This window comes from Stegodyphus dumicola, chromosome X2, assembly GCF_044657685.1.
Source record: "Stegodyphus dumicola isolate Sdum_Otavi_A_Nest chromosome X2, ASM4465768v1".
NCBI lineage: Eukaryota > Metazoa > Arthropoda > Arachnida > Araneae > Eresidae > Stegodyphus > Stegodyphus dumicola.
Genome location: NC_140781.1, coordinates 148,550,206 through 148,568,974, shown reverse-complemented (window position 1 = coordinate 148,568,974; position 18,769 = coordinate 148,550,206).

Sequence of the window (18,769 nt, the reverse complement as noted above, 5' to 3'; positions counted from 1 at the left end):
ACACGCAAACACTAACTGACTGCGGACCAGCAGGGTTTATATAGCTTTTGGCTTGTGTTCGAGAACATTCTGGGCTAAACCGGTAAGAATTCGTTTCAGAAGGTTCTCCATCCGTCCATGGCATATCGCCAATTTTGTCGTCAAATGTCACCAAATGGGCGATTTCTCGCCAAATGTGGCAACGCAGCATTCTTGCATTTTTATCGCAACCCTAAAACTGCTTTGCGGGGAAGCTATCTTACAGCACCTGGACATTTCCTAACAATATTTTTAACGCATATTTTTAACGGCAATTAATATGCACGGCCGTAAAATGGCAAGTTTAAACCTTGTAGCACGTAGGCAGCAAAATAACGTGGCAGAAAACGCTCTGTCGGAACTCAGACACCAGTTTAAACAGTATATTTCTACCCTACTTTACATAACACGCGAAACTAAAAAAATCATTCTGTCAGGAAATGGAAATGAGCGAAGATAGAAAAGATAAGTAGCTGAACAAAAACTGGCTGCTTCAAAACTAAATGCTTCTTTTCAAGGTGAATAAAACAAATTATTGAAAAACAAAAACGAATTAAAAAAAAATTGTACAACTCATGATCAAGTGTTTTCTTGGAAAGTGAGGTAAAAATATGCAGAGACATATCATTGCTGCACACTTTTACTCGTTGAAAAACGTCCCTAGTGTCTTCTATAATTTATGATTATTAATTTTCTCTTAATTTATAACTCTTAATTAAATTTTTAACAAACTTAAAAAACTTTTTATCTTAAATTTTAATGTGGTAAGTTCTGAAAATTGTCTTACACAGTTTGTCAATAAACAGGTAGTTAAAACGAGTGTGAAATTAATTCGTTTCTTTTTTTGAAACTAAACCAGAATGCTAGTCAATTTGTTTCTCCATTCCATTTCTTTTTATCCGTTTCTATTCTTTCATTTCTTCTTTTCTCTTAAAAAAAACCAGCAAGCTAATACGTATCTTATTATTTTTGTATCACTTTCACCGATCTCCTTTTCTAAAGCGTAAGTAAAACTTCTAGGGCACAACTCAATTCAAAATTCTTAAAACTGTATGCGAATTAATCTGTATACAATTTGCTATTAACTCTTGAACTTCGTAACCTTGAACTCTTTATATCCAGAAATTTTCAATGAATGTATAGGAAACTTTTCATCATTATAGTACATCATTTTCATGCTTATCCTTTTTTGAAGCACGAGTAATACTTACCAGGACACAACTCAGTTCAAGATTCCTAAACCTGTATGCAAATTAACTTGTGAAGAAATTGCAGTTCGTCCTTGAAACGGGCTTGAACTGCCTACATACGGATTTTTTTCCCCAATGATATGCATAGGGCAATGATATGCATAGGGCCAGATTTATAACAATTTGAAAGAAAAAAAGTTAGTAAAAAGTAAAAAAGATGTTAGTAAAAAGTAAAAAAGATGTTAGTAAAAAGTAAAAAAGGCAAATTACGCAGTTATCATATGAACGTAAAGAAACTTGAAAACGTAAAATCTATCACGAATGCATAAACTATCTGTACCGGTTAACCGGCATAGTGCTTAGCATCGCTGACTGCCGTGCCGAAGGGCCTAGGTTCGAATCCCGGAGAAGGCATGGATGTTTCTAAATTTATATTGTCCATGTGGCATGTGGGGCACTCTAACTATGTCGCGAGCCGAAAGTCCTCTCGAGAGGTTGGTGTTTTATCATTCACTACCGTAAAATGAGCACAGATCTCTTAAGCTGAAATTTGCCAGGATGTAAGCGCGTAAAATGTCAGATTTCGCAATGGCAGTCAGCAAAATTTAAACAAATTAATCATATGTGTTTAAAATGAGCAGCTGTACACGCTGCGCCGAGGTAAAAATTTCACAGCCTGCTCTTTTCCTTGCATTATGGCCCACCAGCGGCCGAGCGGTAAAGTCGCTGAACACTGGTAGTTCGGTCCGAGGTTCGAATCCCGCGAACGGGCTGGCTGCATGGGCGTTTTCGTGGTTTTCACCATGTGTAACTTGTATACGAGTCAGTTTCTCTTAGAAAGGGGAGGGATGCCTCCACGAAGGCATCCCTCCCCTTAGGCAGATAGCCCTTGTGTGCTTTGCCGTAATTAAATGCACCTTGCATTATGGTAAGCTCGGGCGTTTTGAGCACCTGCTTAAGAGCTCGCAGGACGCTGATGCTTTCCGCCTGAAATTTTGGTGAATTCAGTATAGTATGTGTTGCAATTAAACATAGTGTGATAGCAATATAAACTGAAATAAGAGTTCCATTCAAAAAAATCTCTGGATATATTCGAACTCCTTCTGTGACATAGAGAAAAGCCATAAGGAAAACTTTAATTGCTTCACATGCGTTGCAGAAAATTTTAAAGTAACAGTGTTTCCGGAGATCTATTGTGAGTATGAATGTAATATGTCATGACAATTTTGCTATGTTTGAGGTGATTCATTAGCATCTAGGCTAGGTTGCCATGAAGCAAAACGATTAATTTCATCTCACTATTACAAAACAATCAAATTGCCGCTGCAGTTTTATCACTGCATAAATATTTTATCTGTAAACAAAACTTAGGCTTCTTTATTGCATAAGTAGTGCATATGATACGTGCAGCATGTAAAGGATTCTAATGAATAGCAGGAAATGCACATTTAACCGAAATCAAGGATAACTATTCGAATTCTGTGTTTGGCTTGGTTATTACCCATGTGATGTACTTGGGTAACGCTTTCGGGGATGAGGTGATTAAATAACCCTGTAGAGTAATATTTAATTTCTAAATCCGTTATTTTAAGCACTTTTCCCTTTAATTCTCATTTCATTTCTCTGCCAGAATGCAAATTTCCAGCACGCGCGATATTCAAATTAGGTAGTAGAAAGAAAGTATTTAAAGGAAGGTTTTGGAGAGTGAAATCAGATCGTGTTCTGCCAGCTTGAAGGCCACATTGCTAACTTTGATGCTCTAGCGATTAGAATTCGGTGACGTTAAGTTATTCTTGACATTAGACTTGTTTACGCCGAGTTTCGAGTCACAGCCAGCTTGCGCGATAGTTAACCTGTGAAACCATTAGGCTATACTTAACTTCATTAAGCTATTCATAACCATTTAATTAAAGCCAAAAAAATTGTGTCACGAGTTGATGAGGACTGTCAAAACTTATTTTTAAGTTAATAGAGGGTTTTTTACACCCCAAACCTGACTTATAGTACTTTAAAGGACTTGGTGATAATTCCCCAAACAGGCTTCAACGTCGAGTGCATTTTATGATAATCTCTAGATATAATTAAAGAAAGAGTCTGTCTGTGTGTGTGTCTTTCGTTCGCGCTGCGCGTAAGCTAATAGACCCACGGCTACGAAATTTGGTACATACGTGCATCCAGACAAGAGCCAGTGCACCTCGAAGCGATTTTTTCGAAATTCGAATTAGAATTTTTTAAATTTTATATTTTGTGACAAAATCGCGTCGTTTTGAGACATAATGGGCTATAGGAAAGCTAGATTTTACTCTACACACTCCATTTTCACATCGTCAGGAAACGTAGGCGCTTAGCTATTTTATGAACTTAAAATAAATTTCGTGTTTCAATAAATCGATTAAATACGTATTTATTTAACAAAGTAAGCTTAACACTTTTCAATGGGATTTTTTCTAAAAAGATTATTTTTAAAAATGTACAGTTTATTTTTCTTTGATTTTTGGACACGTTAAACTTTTATCCTTGCGACTGCTTTTGCAAAAAGAATTTTGAAAAAATGATAATATTTTGTATTTTTAAATAATTTTTTAAATGAAGCTTCCGAGTACACTTCTGACATCTTTAAAAATCTGATTTTGGCAACAATTTTGCCTTCTTATTGTTGTTGATAGATTTTTGATGAAATCGCATCATTTTGAATAGTTTTATTCTTATATGAGTTTATATGGTAAAATATGGGTTTGGCAACAATTTTTCATCATATTTCTTATGTCACTGTTTTTAAGAGATTGGCATATTTCATTGTCATTTTCGTATATATAATACATTTTTATTGATTTTTTTTGATAAAATCAATAAAAGTAAAATTTTACAAAGTAAAATTTTGCGCGGAATGTTTTGTTTTTTGAGTTTCTTTCATGTTATATTTAATAAATAAAAGGTAACACACAAAACGTTTAAAACCGCCCCTTTGGACGTAATTTAAAATCCGAAACCTTTCAGATTTTTTTTAGTACAAAGGGGCTTTGTTCCTAAAAGACTAAAGGACTTTTTTTTTAAATGAAGTTGTTCTGTAGAGTAAAATTCTGCGGTTTTTAAATTTAACGTTTGTTGTTCCCTTCAGGCATTTTATGGTACTTTAAAAGCCAGACGAAGGCTGGCAGCGTAGCTGCTAGTTATGAGAATAAGACATTACACTGGCACCCGGATATTAAATAGAACCATGTCACACGAAATTTCATCGTTTATCTTGATTCCCTCAACGTCGCAAGTTTCGTCGACCACAGTTAATCCTATGGAGAAATTTGGATTTATCGTCGACAGCCTAAAGGCTGCTATGAAGCCAACAGTTTAATGGGAAGACCACAATCCTGAATTTTATCTAGCAGTTAAATTCCCATTTCCTAAGGCATCCCGTGCCAGAGGCAGAAAATGTTACTATTGCAAGGTCCGCACTTAAGAGGCCAGGCTTCCACGTGGCATAAGTGCATTGAAATTTCGTTTTGGGTAAGCCTGGGAGCGAAAACTTCATCTTCGAAAATTAAAAAAATTTGTCATTAAATCGTTCCTTACTGTCAAGGATAGAACGCCAAGATTGAGTCGGAGCTATTTAGTAAATTCCAGTTTAAAATCGAGCACATAACAGTCTTTATTCTAAGAAAATTTCAAATTTTTAATGTGCTGTACTACAAGAGGCCGGGTGAACAATCAAGTTATTTTCCCGCGATTGCTACTTAAGCAATTATTATTTTGAGGGATTACTTTGAACCCCGAAATCCAGCGACGCGGGAAAGCTTATTCATATTACCCACTAAGTTCTAAAACAGACCCTTGGCAGAAAAAAGACCGAATAGCAGGGTACAGTGAAAGGCCGAATGAGCGACATTATAAGCCAAGGTCTCAGAGAAGGTCGCAGTACGGGCCGAGAAAACAATTTGAGAAAAGAGACAAAAATTCAACGGGTAGTAGCGGGAGCCAAAAACGCAAGAGAAAAAGCAACGGGACAAATTAAACTAGAAAGGGTTCCTGGGGGCAAGAGGGAATAGCCACCCCGTAATCATGGAAATCCTTCAAAAGTTCAATTAAATACCGTGAAAGTGAGAAATTTGGAACTGCAAACGGTGCAGGTATTACTAGATAATATCCCTGGAGCAGCAGTGACTCGATACTTTTATTTACAATGTTTATAGCCCAATGTACTTTTATTTCTGAAGCATTTTTTGAAAAAAATTTTCGCAATTTCTGACTTTTTAACTTTGGAGGGGCAAAAGTTATTGCCGCAGAAGGCAATCAGTGCACATGCGTCTCAGTAAAATGTTATTGCATGTACGAATGAAGGACTAGAAACAAAGTCATTTTCTGTTGTTATCAAAAATTTACAAGCCGCCGTAATTTTAGGGTTAGACATTTTAGAAGCGGCAGGGGACCATCTTAATTTTCAAAACTCTGTTTAGACCCACAACTTCGTTGCTTAAGATGTAAAATATCCAGTAAAGAAATAGAAAGAGAAAAATATAAAATAATAGCTTTCATATTATGGAACTTTCATTAAAGACTTCCCTCAAATAGCCCAACCATCATTACAAATAAAGAGAAAGAAAACCCAGTTAACTCGGTCAGCCGAGGCCAATGTCGTGTAATTACTCTACCTTTAAGTAGCCACAAAGCAAATCTGGCAACAAGAGTAACGCAATAATTCTATTGATGCGATTGGCATCACTGTTTATGTTTAAAATTATTTTTTTTTTCTAAAAAAATAAGTACCTAACGAAATTCTAAGGATAAAATAGATTAGTAATTTATCTATTCTCAACATTGTGGCGATGTTAGGAAAGCTATAGGTCAATGAATTTACTAATATTGACTGTATTGTTTTAAGATTTTTATTAATATGTAAAATATTATTAAAAGAAAAACACCTGTTAGAGCAACGTTCACGAAGCGCTCCATTTCGTTAATAGTATCTTTAAATGAACCAGATTTAAAACGCGAAGAAATTGAAATTGAATTTTCTTCTCTAGAGCAAATTGCTATAAATGTGGTTGAATTAGATGTTAAAATTTGTACTGCTTTAATAGACTCCAAATCTAAATATTTTGATGTTAAATACTAAAAAAAAATGGAAGAATATCGAGAAAAATTAGATATAGCTGATATTCGTACTAAAGCAAGTCTTGATAAACTTTCAAATATTTGTGAATTATTGGCGAAAACTGTTGAAGAAAAAACAAAATTAAAGCTCCCGAAAATATAATTAGTTAAATTTAGCGGGAAAGTGAAAGACTGGTTTACGTTTTGGAGTCGGTTTGTAGAGACATTAGGCAATTTGTAAAAGCCGGAGAGATGAAAAATATGCAACGCCTCGGCCGGGAATCGAACCACGGACTTCTCAAACGCGCTGAGTGTGCAGACCCCCACACCACGAAGGCCTGCCAAGAAGACGGGAGAAATACCTTATATACTCCCGCTTTTAAAGGGCGACTGGGGTTTCTAAGGAACCCACTCGCCAAATCCTGGGTGTGGAGAGTCATCATCCACCACCCTTTAGTTCGGGCGCCACTGTAGAGACATTAGGTATTTTTTGGAAGCAGGCGAGATGAAAAATTAGCAACGCCTTCGCCGAGAATCGAACCGCGGACCTCTCAATTACGCGCTAAGCATGCAGACTTCTACACCACGAAGGCTCGCCAAGAAGGTGGGAGAAATACCGGTACTATTCTGTTATAAGGGCAGTAAAAATCGCCAAACTACTGTTGATGCCAATGCTGCCAAAAATAATTACGGTAACCCTAATGCAAGAAAGAAAACACAATAGTAAATAACTATTTAAAATTATTGTTTTAGTTTAGATGAAAAGTTAATTTCATGTAAGTACACTTTTTTGTTATAATTTAGAAACATAAAGGCTGAACATAACTGAAATTAAACGGGAGATATACTTTGTTATGTCTTCCAACAAAGCAGAGAATATTTCAGTTTTTTTTTTTTTTTTTTTTTTTTTTTTTTTTTTTTTTTGTACGCGCCAGCGTCTGTACATAAACTCGGACAAATAATAATCGAAATCGAAATGCTGTCGAGCAGTACCACTTTTATTACGCTATTTAGCACTGCCCCACAGCCGCGCTACTGTTTGTCTTATGACACTCACCTTCGGGGTCCACAAAATTGTAGTTGTGATTGACAGTAAAATGTTCGAAACTGGCGTTTTGTAGTTCATCTAACTTGTATGATTTCCAGCAGTCAGTAAAAATAATGCTTTCTTCTGAGATATTTTTTATGACGTTCAATAAAGATTTCGCCGATAGTTTTGGAACAACGATTAAGAAGAAACATTCATTGGATTCTCTGCATAATCCTCCGAAAACACATTGTGGCGGAAGAACACGTCCAACGTTATTCTTTCTACTGAAAAGGCTTTCGTCTACTTCAATAATTTTGCCCCATCCACCGATTTTCAAGTTAGGCCGAGTAAATAAATTTGCGGCAGACACTTCGCGCATATAACTGTTTCAGTCTACAGTTGTATTGTGGTTCATCTTCAGACGGAGTTCACAAAATTGTCATCTCCGGACACCAAAAATAGTTGAACCTAACGGTTGTAAGAAAGGGGACTTTCGATCCCTCGAACCAATTTTTCACTTCTTAATCCTTTCTTCTTACACGTTTCTTTCCTGCACCGCCATTTCGCTACTGATTTACCGCTAAAGCATAATTTTTTCTCGTGGTTGTTCGAGCATATTTTTCTATCATGAATGATGCCTGTTCTTTGAAAAAAATTCTATTGCAGGATTTTCGTCATTGGGCAATTGCCAAATTGTTAAATCCATAGCATTATTAGAAAAGAATTAAAAAATTAAACTAGTATTTCAATGGCGACTTATAAATATGCAACTATCTAAATGTATGCACTTCGGCACGTTCGCTAGATTTGGCGGTTTTGCGCATATATTTTTGCTGCAATTTTTTACGGTCTCTAAAACAGAATAGTACCTAAATAAATTATTTGTTCTACGAGCCAGTTTCCCTTAGAAACTACTCCACGAAAGCATCCCTCCCTACTGGCAGATAGCCCTCGTGTGTTTTGCCATAATTGAATAATCCTAATCCTTATTTGTTCAGTAGAACTTATGATGATGAGTCAATTGGTTATGGACATCAATTTCAGTGCCTCATCCAATGCATGACAATTGGCAGCAGAGTCCGAGAAATTGTAGATAGCTATCCGCCAACTGCTGGTAACTGTGCAAAAACAACTGGTAGCCTAAAAACAAGTTTTGGCAGTGAAGAGCTACTTGTTGAATACTATGTCTACGAACTGCTATCATTGGTAGTAAAAAATGCTATGAACGTGAAAATGAAGATGAATATTATGCAGCTCTGTATGATAAACTGGAGTCACATCTGAGGTCTTTAGAGTCGTAACTACCGATAACATGGTATTCCCATTAGTGGAATCATGCATTCCCGAAAATTTGCTAAGCGTTTGGTTACGTAATCCAGCAGCCGACCAGCGGTAAAGTCGCTGAACACTGGTAGTTCGGTCCGAGGTTCGAATCCCGCGAACGGGCTGGCTGCATGGGTGTTTTCGTGGTGTATACGAGCCAGTTACCCTCCACGAAGGCCTCCCTCCCTTTAGGCAGATAGCCCTAGTGTGCTTTGCCATAATTAAATAAACCAAACCAAAACTAAACAAGAAAATTTCATCGCTCCTGATTGCCTGAAGTGCTGAAGGAAGGACCAATGGGAAATTCTTGGCCGATCAAACGATCAGCTAAGCCGAAGGAAAGTTTTCAACACCGTGGAAAGGTGCCGAGCCTACGTGGAGGGCCGAAGAAGCGAAAGGCTACTGCAGAGGATGAGGCCCAGCCCCGTCAACGGTTCCAGATTCGCCATGTGAGTACCCATCTCATATCAATCGACTACGTAACAAAAAGAATGAAAGAATTCAAAAGAACAGAACGATAAGCCAAATTATAATTTCTCCTTACTATGGTTCAATTGTATTTTATATTTAGAAGTATTAGTTGCTAGACCCTTCTGAATTTTGCCTCAAGTGAGATTATTTTAGTTCTCAGAAGTTAAATAGGAACCATTTATGTTCATTTTAAATTTAGTTGAGAAAGTGGAATTCGATTTTAGTCTGAGAGACTGATATGAGGAAACGAGAATGAAACTGCTAAGCATTTTTGTGTATCTTGATATAAAGTGCAAGCTGAATTTTCTAATTTAATGTATTGTAAATATTTTATTTACTGTTGTATGTCTTATATTTTGCGTTGCAAATATTAAAAGTACTCTCAGTTATATATGTGTTAAAATAAATGAGGACTTACATAGTTAGAAGTATAAATTTGTATTGTAAGAATGAGACTTTTATATACAGGCTAGCCAGAATGGGTGAAATTTAAATTAAAGTAAAAAGGTAGCTAGTTAAAGTTAGGCTTTCCAGCCAACACTCAAGTTTAAAGCACGCTTTTGTTAGCACATTAGGTGCATTAGGTGCACATTAGGTTTGAAAATAGGGGGCCTTTGAAATCTTAGTGAATCAGACTTGCCCCTAACGTGTAGATTGTGGATTTGGTGGCACCGTTGTACTACTTATACAAAAGACACTGTCTCGATCTATGCAGTACATGTCTTTTGAAGAGGAATCGGGAAAGAGATTTTAATCATGAAATACATGAGTTGAATGAAAATGCCAATAAATTTAAATGAAAGGTCTAAATAAGAATGAGATAATGTAAAGAAAAGCGATGTTTGGAATTTTTTTACTAAAGTCCTTTTTCTTCCAAATATCTGGTAGGATCTGAGCTGCTAAAATGTCAGTTTTAAAAGGATTCAGCTCTTTGTAATGTAAAAAAAATCACTTTATTATTAGAAATTGGCTCTGAATTCTTAGATAGTTAGAATTTAAATTCTTAATGAGGTCATAAAGGACCTCCTTTTCGTATACTTAAATTCTAGCGGGGAAAATGTAGAGTATTATTTAATTTTTTCTAGCCCTTATTTTAAGTTAAAGTACTTTTCCTTTCAATTCTCGTTTCATTTTCCTGCCATAATGCAAATTTCCAGCACGCACGATGTTTAAATTAGGTAATAGGAAAAAAGTATTTAAAGGAAGGTTTTGGAGGGTGAAATCTCAGCATGTTCTGCCTGCTCGAAGGCCATGTTGCTAATTTTGATTCTTTAGCGACTATAATTCTGTGACGTTGAGTTATTTTTGCCATTAGACTTGTTTACGCCGGCTTTCGAGTCAGAGCCAGCTTGCGCTGCAGTTAACCTGTGAAGTCGTTAGGCTATACTTAACTTCATTAATTTTGACGTTATTCATTACCTTTTAATTTAATATTGTTGACTTTTGTAAGCACGATTTGGTAAAGACTGTTATCTGAGTTAATAAAGGGTTCTTTACAACTTCTCACTTGTAGGTCGCCTAAGAACTGTACAGTCCGGACATGAGTGCCAGCTCAGCGTATGAAATCCGTGTTGCTTTGTTTCGACTGCAAAGTGAAGAATGGAAATTGCAAAATTAAAATAAGATGCTGCTGAAGGAGAAGTTTAGAGAAAGGTTAAGTACGACGGCACTCTTAACAATTAATGAAATCAAAGCACTTCCTTGTGATATGAATAGTAAGCATCATCTTCATGATTTTGAGTGTCATAAACTTTCCTCGTGGAAAACCCGCAGTAAAGAATGGACGTAGAATCTGGAATCCTTTCACAAAGAATGTGAATTTATTATCGCGGATTCTGAAATATTAATTTCTGAGCAGCAAAAAATTAAATTTCCTGTCCGTAATGACTCTTTTCCGTTTCTGATTCTGAGTTGTTATACTAATCACCGCTTTTTATTTTGCTCAAAATTTTCAATAGCTTTAAAACGGGTTTTAAATACAATCCAAAAAAAGAAGAAGTATATGTGAATGTTACGCAGTCAGATTAAAGACTTCTTGATCCTAATCCTCAAATCGTTATTCATTGTGACATTACCTGATAATATCAGACTTACAAAGGTTATGCTTCATGATACCCATTCAACACCCGGCATCATACATTTGCACAAAAATTTTTCCTTTATTTTTGTTTTTTTAAACTCAGGGTGAGATATTTTCCTTTAGCATGACCATAATATTTTCGACTCATGTCACTGTTGTCGTCGGAAATCTTTTTTCTTAGTATTTGACTCAGATTAATATATCATAGATTTTTTTAAAGTAACAACATTTGTTTTAACATACAGCTGCTTCTTCCTTCTGATTCTTGACCACTCAGATCACCATTTACGAATCTCTTACCCAATTTTCCACATGCTTAACCTATTTGTTCGCTCTGAAGTATCTATTTCAGTAACAGCTAAAGCATTTTTCTCTCATTTCTTTCGCAAGATGAAGGCTATTGGTGAGGAAATATATTGGCCGTGTTTGAGCCAAAAAAAAAAAAAAAAGTAACAATATCCAAGTCCACAGCGCTTGAGCTATGAAGTCTCCAAACAAAGCATTTGACAGTTCTTTCTTCTTACGCATATTCAGATTTTCAGAAAATTCCGATTTATTTGAAAGGAACGAGTTCAGACGATCAATCTTTCCCATCTATGTGTGGGACAAAAGCTGAAAGTTTAAGGAAAATATTTCTTTCCTCGAAAAGGCCTTATCCTGAACAATAGATGGTAAAAATTGTAAATACTTAAAATAAAATACTATACGTCTCAGTTTATATCATAAAAGTTTATACGAAATATTTCTGAACATGCGGAAAATCTATATCGAAGAATAAAAATGCTGTATAATGTAGATAGTCGTTCTATCAAGTTAGCGAATTTCCACTTAAATAGAAATATTTGTACACAACGGACCAGATAAGTCTACAAAAAATTCCAAATATTTTGAATAGTAAATTACTAAATGGCATGCTTGAAGAATCCCTCAGTCTAGAAAATTTAATATTAATGTCACAGCTAATGAGAAAAACGTGCTCTTAAACCGTTAATAGTCTTTTCAGTCCAAAAATCTTTGTAAAAGATAGTAAAAAAAATGTTTTCCCTGTCGGATTACGGTAAAAGTACTAGAACAGGTAATTATTATAAAATATTTCAAAACAAAAAGGTTGTGCGCTAATATAATATGAATTGCAACCAAGTGCATGACGATAAACATAATGATAATAAAGTAAATATTTCCTGAGAAATTTTTAATGAAACTTTCTCAGAGAAAAACGTTTTATTAAAAATGCTTGGGTTAAGTTGTAAAAAAATGTAAAATTAACAAAGTTGAAGATTAAGAGTTAAAATTCGAGAACTCTTTTAAATATATAATGAATAAAGTACCCTAATTTAAAGTAGGCCGTGCATTTGTGCCTTATCACTTGTATGAAACGTTTAGAATGATATGGAGTTGATAGTAATGTAAATGTTTTCCGCAAGTACGTCTAATTAATAAATGCTTCAAGGTATAAGTATTTTTAATTAACCTATATTTTTTGTATGATAGAAATGTAATTAAAATATTTCACGATAATGAATTAAACGCGAAAATAGCTTTGAAATTCTTGAGTGTTGCGAATTTTTTTTCGTAAATTAAAGTGTCAATGGATTTTCAAAAGAAAGTTAAGGCCACTTATTACATGTAAGTAAAAGGGCTGGGGGAAAAGTCAAAGCACCGTCAGCTCTTTAAAATGAGAAGTTTTGGTAACGCAGTATAAATATTGTATTATGCCACTGAGTTATCAACACGGCGTTCTAGCGGAGCATTTATGACACCACCAGATGTCTTGTTGACATCCGAGAGCTCACAAAAACAAAATCGCTTGTGTCAATAAACTCCTTTCGGAGACGTATAAAGATTGAAAAGAAGAAAAGTAGAAATCGATATAATCTTAAGATAAAAGAAAAAATGGAGGAATTTACAGGTTTGTCATCTTAGTGCTAAAACAGTGAAGGATTATTAGATTGAGATAGACCAGCGGTTCTCAACCTTTTGACTAACGCGTAACATCTAAACAAAATTGAAAAACTTCAGTGCCACCACTACATTTTACAATGATTTCACTTAAATTTCTCAATAGGAATATTAAAAAAATATATTGCCATTTGCACAACCTATTGGCTATTTGTATTAAACATGCACACATAAAAATATTAGATTAAAATTGGTTACTATTTTTATTATTAAAATATAAGTTGTAATATTTTAATTCTAAACTTTAGTGTAAAATGTGGGCCTTATTTCATTTAGTTTGAATCGTAAATTAGGATCCACTTTTAATTTTGTTCTGCGCTTATTTTTCAAATATAACGTGGAAGAAAATCCTTGTTCACTTAAATAGGTTGTCCAAAATGGTACAAAATGCATGTTGCACAAGATGCATTGTTAATCCAATTTTCTTTTTTATAATCCTCGGGAAATACATGTTGAAATTATTTATCAATGAAAAATAATGATTTTTAATGTCCGATGCTAATTCTTCTTCTATTTTCAAATTATTTTCGGTTAGAAAACTTTCTAAAAGTGCTAAAAATCTTAAAATATTATTATCCAATTCTTTGGTTATTAGCTCGAGTTTTTATCATTGCATTTATTTTTTCTCTAATGGTAAACAAATTAACACTTTCTTCTTGTAATTCTAAATTTAATTCATTTAACTTTCCAAATATATCAGCTAAATATGCTAAACGCGCCAACCATAATTCACTAAATAAACATTTTTGCAATTCAAATTTTGAATCACAGATGAAAATTTGAATTTCTGATTAAAGTTCAAAAAAACGATTTGAAACTTTGCCTTTTGGTAACCACCTTACTTCGGAATGTAACCAAAGCGTTTCATATTCACTGCCCATCTCTTGGCATAAAATGGTAGATATTCTTGAATGAAAGCTCGGTTTTTAATAAAATTAATAATTTTTACAAATTTATTCAAAAGGATTTTCAGGTCTTCGGGGATTGTTTTGACTATAAAAGCTTCAAGCTGAATGAAGCAGTGAGTAAATTTAGTTTCACGTGCGACTTTCTTTATTTGAGAAATAACATGTAAATATTTTTCTATTAAAGCTCGAGCTCCGTCACTGTATACGGCAATGCACTTGTAGAACCTCCTTTAGTTCAAATAACGTATTATTCAAATTTTTGTTATCTTTCCTGAGCTTCTCAACTTTCGTTCGCATTTCCTCGCCAGGATGTAAATTTAAAATAAAGGGAAGTGAGTATTTAGACGGGTGAGTTTTGGAGTTTATTCAGAGCGTGTTTTCGCTAGCTAGGGCACGTTTCGTTTCTGGCCTTGCTGTTACGTTGATTCACCTCTTGGCCATTTTGAATAATTATTACGGCTGTTAGGTTTGTCGAGTCAACCTAGATTAGCTGCAACTTAAAATGCTAAACCAACACTGTTCTGGTTTTAGATTTGGATCTATTATGTTACAATTCTTAGTTTCCACCGCAAGTTGTCGGTGTTATTGTAATAGCACGAAGTACGTGTTCTTAGTACTTTCTGTTCCTAGATGAAATTAATAAAGGGCTATTTTCACCCTTTTTCTGTGATGGTATTCTTTCACGCCTGTGCGAGAAGTCGCCAGGTTTATTAGTAGGATCTAGATTAGTTTATGTGGCCTAAGCTAGATCCTGCACACTTGTTCTAAGGAATATCATTCAGAAACATAACATTAATTACTTTGAAAATTCATTTGCAACTGCTTTATCTTGAGGAGAATCCCCAAAATAAATACACTTCGGCTATTCCTGTATCTTCTTCGAAAAGTATCAAAACTAATAATTAAACGAAGTTCATTATAGCAGTACTTTCATCCATCTGCAGTGCAAAATACTCACTGTGTTTTATTTTTTGTAAAAGTGTCTCTTTTATGGAATTTGCCATTTCATGAATTCGTCGACTTCTGCATCATTCGATAACGGAATATTATTAAGTTCATTAGCCGCTTCTTCGTAGAATGATGTTAAAACGATATCTTTAGCTGCTAGTAATATAAATGCCTCCTATAGTGTAAGCCTGCCCGGTCTTGGCAATTCTTATGTTAACTAGGTAACTAGCTTCCAAATCTTTTTCACTTGAAGTAATAAAACCTTTCATTACTTGTTTACTATTTTTGAACTCCGATAATTTCCTCTCAAAATATTCTTCAGATTTATCCTTTGAATTGGCATGCTTAGATTCAAGATGTCTTTTAAGAAACGATGATTTTATACTTTGATTGGATAACAGATCACCGCAAACAACAATTGACGTTGAGGGTCCATTTCTTCTGCATTCCAAATAAACCCAAATGATGAATAACGTTCATTATATTTTCCATAAACAATTTTTCTTTTTTTTTTTTTTTTTTTTCAATATTCTTAATGCTAGTAGATTGTCCTGGATCCATCTTTCCCGAAATGGTGGCGCCATAAAATGTAGACATACTAATAAATCGATCAACTCTAAAAGAATTAGTGTGATGCTATTATCATTTTATAGGAATTTTTATTTCCTATTAAATACAACATTCATTTCTATTACTTCTTTTATGACAAATTTTGTTATATCTAGGGCTAAAAAAATATTTGTGAAAATAAAAACGGATTATTTTGCTAAAGTCTATAAGCGGCTGTTGTCTTTGGTAAACAGGATGTTGCGTATTTAATTTTTGAATTTAACAGTTAAAACTACTTCGTTTCTTTTGCGTACCACCTATTTTTCTCTTACGTTCAACCGGTTCAAAATCTCTGCATTATATCGTTAATAATGCTGGTATATGGATTAGTATGGTGGAAACATAATTAGATAAGACACAATAAAGCGCAACTTGTTCTGTTTTGAATTACTGATACGAAATAAAATGGATGACTCAATGTAAAAAGGTTAATTGAAAGTAATTGACAAAGTTTTTACTGTACGAATGAATTCAAAATAATGATTCTTTTTACACAATTTCAAATTTATATGCATGCGCGGCCCGCATGCATCGCATGCCCTGTGCTGGTATTCTTTCACGCCTGTGCATATGCCTAAGCTATTCACGACAACTATTCACGCCCTAAGGAATTCACGATTATAAGTCATGTGCTGAAAAAAATTGAGAGAAAAATATGCGAGAAAAAATATCCAAATAAATACGATATTTTTCCTTTCCTTAACCAATTAGAAAATTTTAAACACTTTTTAAACAATACTAGATTGAAATCGTTAGACTTTATGTCACTAAGTTGTTTGGACAATGAGCACATCATATTTAGCAAACAAATTTACCCGTAAATTTCACGATTTTTTCATAATAATTTACACACGGTAAAAATTTAAAGTCTATTAATTCCTTAACCGTAAAGAGAGCTAATAATATTTCAGAAATTAACTCAATTCGTTCTTCTAAACTCTTTATTTCTCGAAGTTAATACTGATAATGAAATCTGTCAGTTTCACAAGTTAATTAAACATAAACCAAGACCAACAGCTAATGCCTAAAGGCGAAATTTTTTTGTCTCCTTAACCTATTTCTGATTAGATTTTTAATTTATCCTGATTGCTGAACTCAGGATAGCTTAGTTCTTTTTTATCATTACATTTTCAAACCAGTTATGAAATCTAAGGAGAGTCATTAATAAAATCAAAAATTAGAACCGTTTTATGAACAATAGCTATCGAGGAAGAGTCCTGTTAGGTTTAATAATACTGTCACTTCGAATATATCTGATACTATTTTAGTAGATCTGAAATGTTTAAAATAAGACAGCTACTTTCTCTAGTTGCTTCTTTAATTAAATGTCTAGATTTGAATATTTTATTCTGTATTATTACGTGAAATATTTTTTCATATATGATACATCACCTTCCTGTTATTCAGTCACTTAGTTTTTTCATTTGTGTATAATAAGTTATTTATTATGGTAATGCACACGACGGCTATCTAAGGGATGCCACTGAGGTAGTCTTTTTAAGGGAAACTGGTTCGTATTCAGGTTACGTATTGTCACAAAAACTTCGTCGTTCAAGGAAAAAAAAATATTTATTTATTAAAAGCGTCGTCTAAATCGGGGATTTCCAACTTTTTCTTCCATCGACTCCACTTAAAAGAACGGTTTTCTTCACTGGCCTCCTTACATTTTACTGTGTGATAATGAAACGTAAACATAGTACAAACACGTGCATATAAATAACTTTAAGATAACAATTAGATTAAAAATATGAATAAAAGGTTTGAAAAAAAATGGTTTATTAGATTTATTTTATATCATTTTTATATTATATTTGTTTCTAATTTTAGAAATACAAACAAGTTTTCAGAAACAAAATGACAGATTCTAATTGACCTAAAGTTCGATTTTAATTAATATGATGGGTGCGCTTGGTGTATTGACGCAGTTTTTTTAATACTTAGCATGAAATTTCTTAATTTAATTCTTAAATCAGCTCATTCCAAAATATTCAATCTGTTTCCTGTTTTCCATAGTAAATTATTGACGCAACTAAAACCTGCTTTTACTATGTAAGAAGAGGAGGAAAGTCAATAACGTTAGTTCGGTAGAAATTTTTGCTTGGGGATATTTCTCTAGGATGACTTTTAAATTCTAAACTTGGCGTATACATGTGTTATGAATAAGATTTGGACTTGAACATCCTCCTTCAGTGCAATCAACTTTTCTTGCGTCATAATATCAAGGTTAAGTAGTATATATATCCCAGCTCTGTGAGCAGCTCTATCGGTCATGCTGACACATTTAAAACTTCAATTTTAAATTTTTAAGTTGTCTTGGAAGCGAATATTAAAATCTTTTAAATTTTGCAAATAGTTTGCATATAACAATACATTTTTTGAGGAGGTGTTCGGTCTTTTCGTATTTTTTTGGTTGTGTTTTCTTGTGTTCCTGCGTTTTACTTTTTTAAATGGACTTTTTGAATAAAAATTTTGTATATTAAAAAATTATTGTTGATTTAAAAAATATACTAAATAATTTTCGTGCGTTTTTTTACCCTATATTTATTTTATCTGAATTCTTCCATATTACATGATATAGCTTTATATATATAAACGTTTAATTATCGATTTTACGGTATAAATATTTTTTGTAAACAATGGAATCTTAATTATGTTGATCAATTTACTTGTGCATATTCGGCTATGGACCCTTTCATCATTGTTGATGGCCTTTAAAATTTCATCGACCTTCAGTGGGTCAATACCAATGCGGTTCTTTTTTTCTTGGCGAGGGAGGGGAGACTGGACTCTTATCTACGGTTGAGGCCATCTGACGAGAGTTAAAATAACATTCAGAATAACTATTATTGGCGTTTTTAAGGGAACAAGAAACAGCGTGAAATTTCTGAATATAAGGCTAATTCTTGTTGTCTTAGATTTCTAACAACTCTTTCTAATATTTTATATTTTTTGTAAGTAATCCATCTTATAAAAACAGGTTCTAATAATCTTCCCTCGGATTTACAGTCCTTCTTGCTTTGAATTGTAATATCTCTGTTTAGAGGAAACCAAGCACAAAGAAAAAAACTTTGATTTTTAATTTTTGCATGATATATAATGCGAAAATTTTATTCTTTTATTGAAAGAGTTCTCAAAATTAGCTCACATA